This window comes from Phyllostomus discolor, chromosome X, assembly GCF_004126475.2.
Source record: "Phyllostomus discolor isolate MPI-MPIP mPhyDis1 chromosome X, mPhyDis1.pri.v3, whole genome shotgun sequence".
Taxonomy (NCBI): Eukaryota; Metazoa; Chordata; class Mammalia; order Chiroptera; family Phyllostomidae; genus Phyllostomus; species Phyllostomus discolor.
The window spans coordinates 78580482-78590480 of NC_050198.1; the positions used below are offsets into that span (position 1 = coordinate 78580482).

At 35.4% G+C, this 9999-nt stretch overlaps 1 pseudogene; it reads left to right on the top strand.

Moving 5' to 3' along the window:
- The first annotated feature begins 8025 nt into the window (after positions 1-8025).
- LOC114505504 lies at positions 8026-9554 on the top strand (annotated as a pseudogene).
- Positions 9555-9999: the final 445 nt, after the last annotated feature.

The following is a 9999-nucleotide window of genomic DNA, read 5'->3' on the forward strand; positions in this document are numbered from 1 at the left end:
TGCAGAAGGAAAAATCCACTTGAAAAAGTTTTTTCCCCCACAAATTAGATATAATCTGGGACTTAGTTGTTTAAAATGCATTATGTTGATGATTTTTTCAAAGAGACCTATATAGTTGATTCATCCTTCTCCCAGGTGCCAAGAACTAAGCTTAGTGCTGAGGTACAACAATGAAGAAACCAGATATGGTTTACAGTTATACTATTGTTTCATTTTTATTTATTCATTAACAAAGTATTTATTGAACTTCTACGTATGCATTGGAGATGCAAGTGCCACAAATAAACAACATGCAAAAGCCAAACAAATCATTAAACCTGTCATTTGAGCTATTATAATTTACTGCTTAATATTTTTTCAAAATTGCAAACCCAATGTTTTTGAGATCATGTGACATATTCTTGTGATTACTATGTAACTGCATAATATATTAACAATGGAACTGAGTTTAGAACCCTGGCTTAACTAACATCAAATTTTAAGCACTTCTGGCTCGACTAAATGCAAATTCAAATTTCAGAATCTCACTTCATATATGTAATGGTGACATTCTATCAAATCCATGTTTTAAACTAGAATCAATTTAGATAGCACAAAATTAACTTATTCTATTAAATCATTGTTTTTAAGTTTAAATCGAACTGCAAAGGAATTTTTTCCATTATTACTAACGAGACACACTAGCTCACATACTCTTTAAAAACTGAGTAATTACATTATTATAGCATGTTTTCCTTTGTCCTCAACAGTTACAGTGTTTTAACACTCAGAAAGTCATGCATTCAAGTCACAATATAAAAAGTTCTTAAAATTTGAAATTGAGAGGAAGAAATAGTTAAACAATGTAACAGTGGTGTTATATTTCTAATATATTATATATTGCAAAATATGCAAACAAGTAATATTTTAACTGGATTTTAATAGTGCTTTCCAATTAGTCTCAAAGTGTCCCGATCTCTTTCATGTCCCAATCTATGTTGCACACCAATGCAAGATTATTCTCTAAAATGGTACCTCTATCTCCTCATCTTAAGAAACTCTGTGCCCAGTGCCTAAAAAGGCTAAATAGCCCTGGCTGGTGTGGCTCAGTGGATTGAGTGCTAGCCTGTGAACCAAAGGGTCACTGGCCTGATTCCCAGTCAGGGCACATGCCTGGGTTGCAGGACAGGTCCCCAATGAGGGGTGAGCGAGAGGCAACCACACATTGATGTTTCTCTCCCTTTCTTCCTCCCTTCCTCTCTGTCTAAAATAAATAAATAAATAAATAAATAAATAAATAAATAATCTTTTAAAAATAAAAAGGCTAAATAGTTTGGCTATGTTTCTACTGTTGGTCTCAAATAAGGAACCATACCACTTAGTATTATCTTTGTTGTTGTAGTTTATTTTGTTTTTCTGAAGTAATGCCTTTGATGACTTAATATGGGCAAAAAGTCAGGAAGATTCATGGTCATCCTCAAACCACCTTTTCCTTGATTTAGAGATGTATATGTATATAAAATACATGGTTTACCACTTACTATATGGTCTAGTGACAGAAATGTTGGGATTGTTTTTGCATTGTGTGGAAGGAAAATAACAGTCAACAAAATAAACTAGACTAGCTGTGAACTCTTTTCCTTAGAGCTTCCTATATCCATGTCATGAACTGGGCAATTTCCCACCAAGTCCAAATAGGATTTCCAGGTGGTTGGTTTGGATCTATACACTCCACAAATTTTACAATATATAATAACCAATCCTGTAAGTCATAAAGTAAAAGAACAGATCATAAAAGTCACTTAATGTTCTCAGGGGATTTCTGAACAAGTGAACCTTTAGACAACAGTGTGAGGACTTTAATTTGTTTAAATATATCACTCTAAAAGGTGGTCAGAAAATAAAAACAAAGGTAAATGCTATCATAGTATTTTAAATGGGCCAGAAGTACTCTTCCTTCAGTAGCAGGATTGCATGTTAATTATAATTAGTGTTTTACTTTAATAAAAAGTGAACAAGTGTAAATTAGGGAAGAATAATGAGAAAAAATACCACCACTCACTGATTACCTGTTTGTGTAGATGCATTTATTACAGATATGGTTTTATTTCAAGATGTTTGAATTTATGAAATATTTTTCCATTACATTTCCAAATTGTGCAACCTGCCCAAACTCTCTATAATCTAAGATATCATCATTTTAAGGACATTTCCCCCAATGCTCCCAGTATTATAGCAGAATCCCAAGCTTAAATGGTGGCTTGAAACTGAAGGGTGATAGAAGTCCATGGCACACATGGTAGTCATATTTTAAGATTTTATTTAAGCAACATAATTCTGCTGTCAAGGAAACTCTCCAAATTAATTTAGCCATTTTGTTCTAATGAGATTTAAAGTGCCTCTGAAGTGTCTGCTTAACTGACCAAAGATTCACTCACAAGGAGCCTCACCATTGTCCTTAAGTCCATGATACATATAGCCAAGTCTCCAGAGTCTTTCTGTAATAATACCCCATCTAGAGCCTTGTAAGCAAATAAATTATCTTTTCTCTGCTTTGGAAACCTTAAAAATCCCTGACTATCAGACTTAGGAAAGCTGTACTCAAAATCTCCACTCTTCAGGTGGCCTTATTCCAACTTTTTCTGTATCTTGGAACTTCTACCACTAAACAATTCTTCCAAAACTGAATTCTTGAAAATCAAAAGGCCTATACTGCAGTTACTTTCTGTTGTTCTAAAAACTACTACTTTCAGTAACTAAAAATTTAGCAATTCTGCACTCTCACCTCTGCCATTAAAAAAAAACAAAAACATTTGGCTATTTTTCAGGGTGGAGAAGAAAAATATATCTGCCCAAGTAAGAATAATAAAAAAAATCAATATCACAATAAATTATCCTGTCACATATAAGTCAGTAAAAGTCATAGGCAATAATGTAATTTAGTTTAACTTCTATTGTGTGGAAGAAATATTTGCAAATGCATGAATTATAATTTAGTGTATGCTTCTGTTCCCAAAGGTTGTTTTTATTTTTATTGCTGATTTGATAAAAATCCTGACTTGTAATTATTATTTAAAAATATCCTTGCTGTGTCACAAATGCATTTGAACTGTATATCAAAGAAGGCATGCTCAATAAATACTTGCATTTTCTAATACCTAATAAAGTATGAAAGTATTAGTTGCACAAATATGAGGTTTGTCTGGGAAAAGTCCAGCAGTTGTTAATATAACGAGAACAGTTTGTGCAACATCAATGTAACCTGGCAGCCAAGGAGAGCAGACTGAAATACACATGTGTGAACAATGACAACTTCACTGTACTAGTCAGTGGGGGTGGTAGATGCCTTTGAGTGAACATGTGTACTGTGTGGCCCTCGCATTAAAAGTGACTAAGCAAGTAGAGCAATGAATCTGCATCAAATTTTGTGTTAAGATTGAACATTCCTCCACAGAAACCACTCAGATGATTCAAAAGGCTGCAGCTATGGGCAACTGGTGATTGGCAGCTTCATCACAACAATGAGCCCACGCAGGCATCATGCCTCGTGCAGAGTTTTCTGGCAAAACATCAAATCACCCAGGGAACTCAGTCCCCTTATAGCCCAGATTTGGCACCATGTCACTTCTGACTTTTCCCAAAACTAAAATCACCTTGGAAAGAGAAGAGATTTCAGACCATCAGTGAGATTCAGGAACATACGATGGTGCAACTGATGGTGACTGAGAAAACTGGGTGAGGTTCCAAGGTGCCTACTTTGAGGGGGGCTGAGGTGTCATTGTTCTATGTACAATGTTTCTTGTACCTTGTATTTTGTTCAACAAATGTCTCTATTTTTCATATTATATGGCTGGATACCTTCTGGATAGTCCTCATACTATCTTTTGTTTTCTTTATTTTGAACCTGTTTAGACTTTTCCTTTGCTTGGTTGTAACAATTAAAATTCGAGGCTGACCATGCTAAGAGAAAGTCCCTACTGTGTTTTCATATTGTAAAATAATCAGACTGTTCTTCCCCTTGGCTCTTTCTTCTCACCTGCATAGCTTTTTAGCCTTCTATCTGGCTCTGGAATTCTGACCATGGCTGCCTTGACTGGGCAAAGTCAGAGAATATAAATGAGACTTGCCCAGGACTTTTGTAGTTGAATTGCTACAGTTCCTATTCTGAGGGACTATACACTGAGATATGTCTGACAAAGAGAAAAGGAGTAAATATGAGTTAGAGAGAAAGCTAGAAAGTGAGTATGAGCATTCTTTATGTAATTGGCCTACTTTATTTACTTTTCTTAATAGTGATCTTGAAACCGGAAAAGACACAGGAGTTCAGGCTGCCTGTCACTACCAAACCCAATAAGCAATGACAGTGATTGAATCTTTATGGGTGCTTTATTTAGATGGCCAACAATCTGAGAAGGTGGTGGGTTCATACCCTAACAGACCATCTTCCCTTTCTCTTTTCTTTCCCAGCCAGACTTTTTGTAACAGGGAATAAACAAGGTATGGTGAGGGGTTTTGAAATTCAGGGAGGATTAGGTAGAAGAAACCGCCGTTCCTGTCCTAGGCAGTTAGCTGCTCCCAGGGGTGGGTGATTGTCTGTCTCTCCCTGAAACACATGGCCTGGATGCCTCCACTTGTCCCCAGGAGGTAATCTTTAGCAGTGCCCCAGGAGGTTGGCTGTTTTCCTGGGAGCCAGGATGGGCCTTATCTATCTGTAGTTTCTGAAACAAAAGCTTTAACATATATATTGCTTACTAGGCTTATAACTTTTTGCCTTAAACTAAAATTGTCCAACTCTTGAGTCCCCTATCAGTAACTTGAAAACTAGGAGTAAGCCACTCCTTTGATCTTTCTTCATCTTTCTCCAGATATCCTGCAATTGGCTGCCTGACTTCAGAGGGTTTTTTTTTCTTTTTGTTTGTTTTAACTTGGGAGACTTCAGCTGAGATTGATGAATCCCTAAGGCCACATTGTCTTATCTTCCTAGAATCTATATGAAACTTGCATAGTTCAACCTTTCAGACTTAAAATCTTCCCAGGTGAGAATAGGCTGTATTGCTCTTGTTTACATTTCTGATTTGACCTGTTCACTGCACTCTGTAGGCCATTTCCTTCCATTATGAGGGCTCAGATTTTATCACCTCAAATACAATTATGAATTACTGTTATGTTTCCAAGACAGTTGGGTAGTGCTAAACAAAATTTGCTACCCTAAATGGTGAAGATGGCAGTATGACACATCAGTGAAAAAGACATTCAATTGCGAAGTTGTTTTGGTTTAAACCTTGCCCAAGGGCTATAATTTGTGTGATTTGTGGTATTAGCATAATATAACTGAAATGGCTATTGTATATGGTAAAATTTGTTAGGAGAGCTGCCTTCATCATGGTTGAAAACTTTAAAGGGATGTAATTTTAACATATCAAGATTTGTAAATAACAGGTATGGGACACTGAAACATTTAGCACTTTGCTTTTATTTTTTTAATTTAAATTTTATTTTAATTGTTGTTCAAGTACAGTTTTCTGCCTTTTAGCACTTTGTTTTTCAAATCTGACTTTCAAATATAAATATTCCTGCCATATTCACTGACCCAAATTTGTGCATAGATATGCATGTGTGTACACAACTGTTTAAAGACCAGGCACTGGTACATTCAAGAAAACTATAAGCAAAAAATCCCCACCCAATTACATTTACATTCCTAAAACTAGTTGTATACTTGTATATATGGAGATGTGAGATGGGAAATTGTTATACACAAAGAAAGGACTATTCATTTATCCTTTTGGATAATTTTTTAATACATCAGTGAAGCAGCTAGGATAACTAATTTTATTAAGTTAAATAATTTGTTGTTTTAGACAGATATATTTCAGTTCACATAAATCATAACCAAAGTAAAGCCATCTCTTCTACAATGCAGCGTATTTCAAAATTTGTTTCAGAGGCCAACATTCTCAAAATCTTCTGGAATGCTAGTTAAAAATGCATATTATTGGACCCCTTCCCCAAAATTGTGAATTAGAATTTCTGGAAGTCTGGTTTAAAAAATCAGTATTTTATTTTTTTTTATTTTACAATTTTTATTGTATTTTTTTCATTACCATTTAGCCCCCTTATATCCCTTCCCTGCCAGCATACCCTCACTGTTGTCCATGTCCATTTACACAATGGAATACCACTCAGCTGTAAAAAAGAAGGAATTCCTACCCTTTGTGACAGCATGGATGGACCTGAAGAATATTATGCTAAGTGAAATAAGACAGCCAGGAAAGACAAATACCATATTATTTCACTCATCTATGGAATCTAATCAACAAAGTGAACTAACAAGCAAAATATATCAAGAGTAGGATGACAGCTAAGGTGGGGGTAGGGTAGGTGGTGAAGGGATTGAGCCAAAAGGGAAAAAATCAGCATTTTAAAGACATTCTCTACGTCATGAGTTTCCTAAGTATGGTATGCAGACCCTTGCGGTCACTGGTTCTAGGAGACTTCAAAACTATTTTGATGATAAGTATTATTATTATTTTTCTTTTTTATTGTGAGGACATTTGTTTTGATGGTGCAAAAAGAAATGGTGGGTAAAACTGGTATCTTGGTGACACTATATAGTACTGATAATCATTGTATTCTTTACTGCCATGTATTTGCAGTAAATGCATGACCAAAAAAGCTAGTTTAACTTTAAAATGTCTTTGGTGAATCATTGAAATTAATAATTTTTAAAAAGTTTAATGCTTGAGTATTTTAATATTTTTCATAAAGAGAATAAACTATCTGCATAAAATATCTGCATAAAACATTAATGACTGATACTAAAGTATAATGGTTGCCTTTAAAAATAAAGCACTCAAGTTATTGTTTGAGTTGTGAGCTAAGCTAGCTACTGTTTTCATAAGACACTATTTTCACTTGAAAGATTGACAAACTATGCTTATTTAGACTTGAGTATTTCTTGATAATTTGTTGAGAAATTAATAAAGTAAGCCTATCACTTCAAACCAAATGACTGACAGTATTTATTGCCAATGGTAAAATCCAAGCTTTCAAGTGAAAATTTGAATTTTGGAAATCTTGTATCTGCAAACATGAGAGTGACAATTTCCTGGTATCTGATAATTTTTTATAACAGCAGTGGTGATATTAACGTGATTGTTGATATTATATAATGTGTTATGTTTAATATTGTGTCATGTTTAATAATTCACTCTATTATTCAGTGAATCAAAATTTTCCCAATGAACAATGAATGATAATATGAAATCATGTATGAGTAAAAAATCTACCCAGAGTACAGGATAAACAAATGGATACTAATGAAACAGAACATGAAAAGTTCATTTTAAAAGTTCATTAACATGGTTTCCAATGCAATATTGTAAGTAATCTTTAAAAAATTGTCACGTTAAATTTTGGCATAGTATCAAAGAAGAGTATCCACAATTATCATAATAATTATTAAAATATTCCTTTCCATTCCAACTATGCATCTTAATGATTTTGGATTGTGTTTTTATATTTCAAACAAAACAATATATTGCAAGAAATTAAATGCAGATAATGTAAAATATAGCTACATTCTGTTACACCAGATCTTACAGAGAATTGAGAAAATATAAAACCACTCTATCATTTCACTGTATTTTTTGTTTTGTAAGATAAAATTAATTTTCATAAAACTGTTACTTCAGTAATTATGTAGTAGGTAAAAATTAGGGGGTTCTCATAATTTTGAAGAGTGTAAGTGAATCATAAATCCAAAGAGTTTGAGAAATCCTGGTCTAGATGACTCTGATTCTCATTACCCTGATAATAAAGTTTAGAACACATGGAAATTTTTTAAATAAGAACAGTAGTATACTTCCTTTTCAACTAGTTTTAACCATCATGTAATTCCTCAAAGATTTCTGTAAAGTTTAGGTATATAGCTACTCAAAATAAGGTTGGGGAATCTACATGAACTCTCAATATTTCTTGTAGTTGTTTCAATAAAAATCACTTTAAAACTGTTTAATCTGCTCTCTCTACACTCAGAAGCTTCCACTGTCCCCAGATGCTCTTAAGATGGCAACTTCTCTGGGTTCCAACACCTACAACAGGCAGAACTGGGAGGGTGAGAGCTTTCCCATCCTCTGCCAGACATGTTTTAGAGAAAACCCATATATCCAAATGACCAAAGAAAAGTATGAGAAAGAATGCAAAATCTGTGCCAAGCCTTTCAGTGTTTTGCTGGTGCCCTGGGGTTCACATCCATTACAAGAAGACTGAAGTGTGCCAAACCTGTAGTAAATTGAAGGATGTCAGTCAAACCTGCCTCTTGCATCTAGAGTATGGCCTGCCCAACCAGGTTCATGATTCAGGGTTGTCTTTTAAGGATGACATGTGAAAGTCAATGTCAAAAAAGCATACTACACACAGAATATAGAGAGGGAGATTTCTAACTCTGATGGAGCATGGCCAGTTGGCATACTGGGAAAAGCCACATCCACCAGTGACACGCTGCTCAAACTGGCATGGACCACACCCTACTACAAAAGGAATTGACCCTACATTTGCTCCATACAGACATGAGAAGCCTACAGATCCAGATGACCCCCTTGCTGATCAGAATATTAAAGACTGATATTATGGAATCAATGACCCAGTGGCAGATAAGCTTTTAAAGTGGGCTTTAACAATGCCTCATCTGGACTTGCCAGAGGACAAGACTATCACCACACTATATGTTGGTGGTCTGGGTGATACCATTACTGAGACAGATCTAACAAATAATTTCTACCAGTTTGGAGAGAGCAGGACAATCACTGCTGTGCAGAGACAGCAGTGTGCTTTCATACAGTTTGCCACAAGGCAGGATGCAGAAGTGGCTGCAGAGAAGTCCTTTAATAAGTTGAATGTCAATGGCCATAGACTCAACATGAAATGGGGAAGGTCACAAGCAGCTAGAGGAAAAGAAAAAGGAGAGAACCACAGAGTCTGAGATCAAGCTAGAGTCTATTCCAGGCCTGCCAGCAGCTCTTCCTCCTCATCCACAGCAGAAGAAGAAGCCTCTGCCAACATTTCAACCTGTTCCCCAGTGGCTCTCCAACTGTGGTGAACATTGGCCCACCTCCCTTACCCAGGTTTTAGGCCATACATGTTCTACTCAATGGGACTGCCTCCTCCTTTCACGAGGGCTCCAGAACCAATCCAATATCTTTCTCAGGACCCTCAGAGAATGGGAGCTCATGCTATGAAAAACAGCAGCGCCTAGCACATTATCACCACTCTGGGGCTCTACAGAAGACAGGGTGCTTAAAAATCCCAGTAAACAAATATTGGAATAAATATATTTTTCCTTTCTTTGTAGTTCCCATGATAGCCAAATGTGTTCAGATGTGGGCAGTTGGAGAATGACAGCCATGCTTTGACTGATGCATGTCAAATAAGTTGCCATTAACACATCTGGTTACTACTATAATATTACCAATAAAACTTAATGTTCATTCCTCTTACTTCTATGGGGAACAAGCAGCAGAGTGAATTGAAATATCCAATGGAGTTACCAACCCAACTATATGTTCATTTTGTATTATTTTTGGAGGGAAAATAAAATTGATGTATGATATAAACCTTTTGACCATTTTTATGTTCATTGGGTATTTTCTTTTTTATCATCTAAAAAAAGATTACTAGACTAATCATTGTAGTAACATGAGTATGATTTAACACTTCTACAGTCACATGAGGAAACCAACATAAAGACCTCAGAAATACGTGTGGAAACTAGCAGCAAGAACAGCCCCAGGCTCTCCTTACCTCTTCTTTCACTGATTATTGAAGGGGTCTGGCTGATACTTTTACTTCTCTATGCTACCAAGAAAAGACAAAATAAAAATTACTTTTTATTCCTATTAATTGGATGGAAACAAATGTCACAAACCTGTGTATCATTGAAGAAACCTGGTGTCTGGAATGAAATTATTTTAAAGAACTTTCTATAAAACACTTTTACAGACTGTTAAATGAAAAGCATCA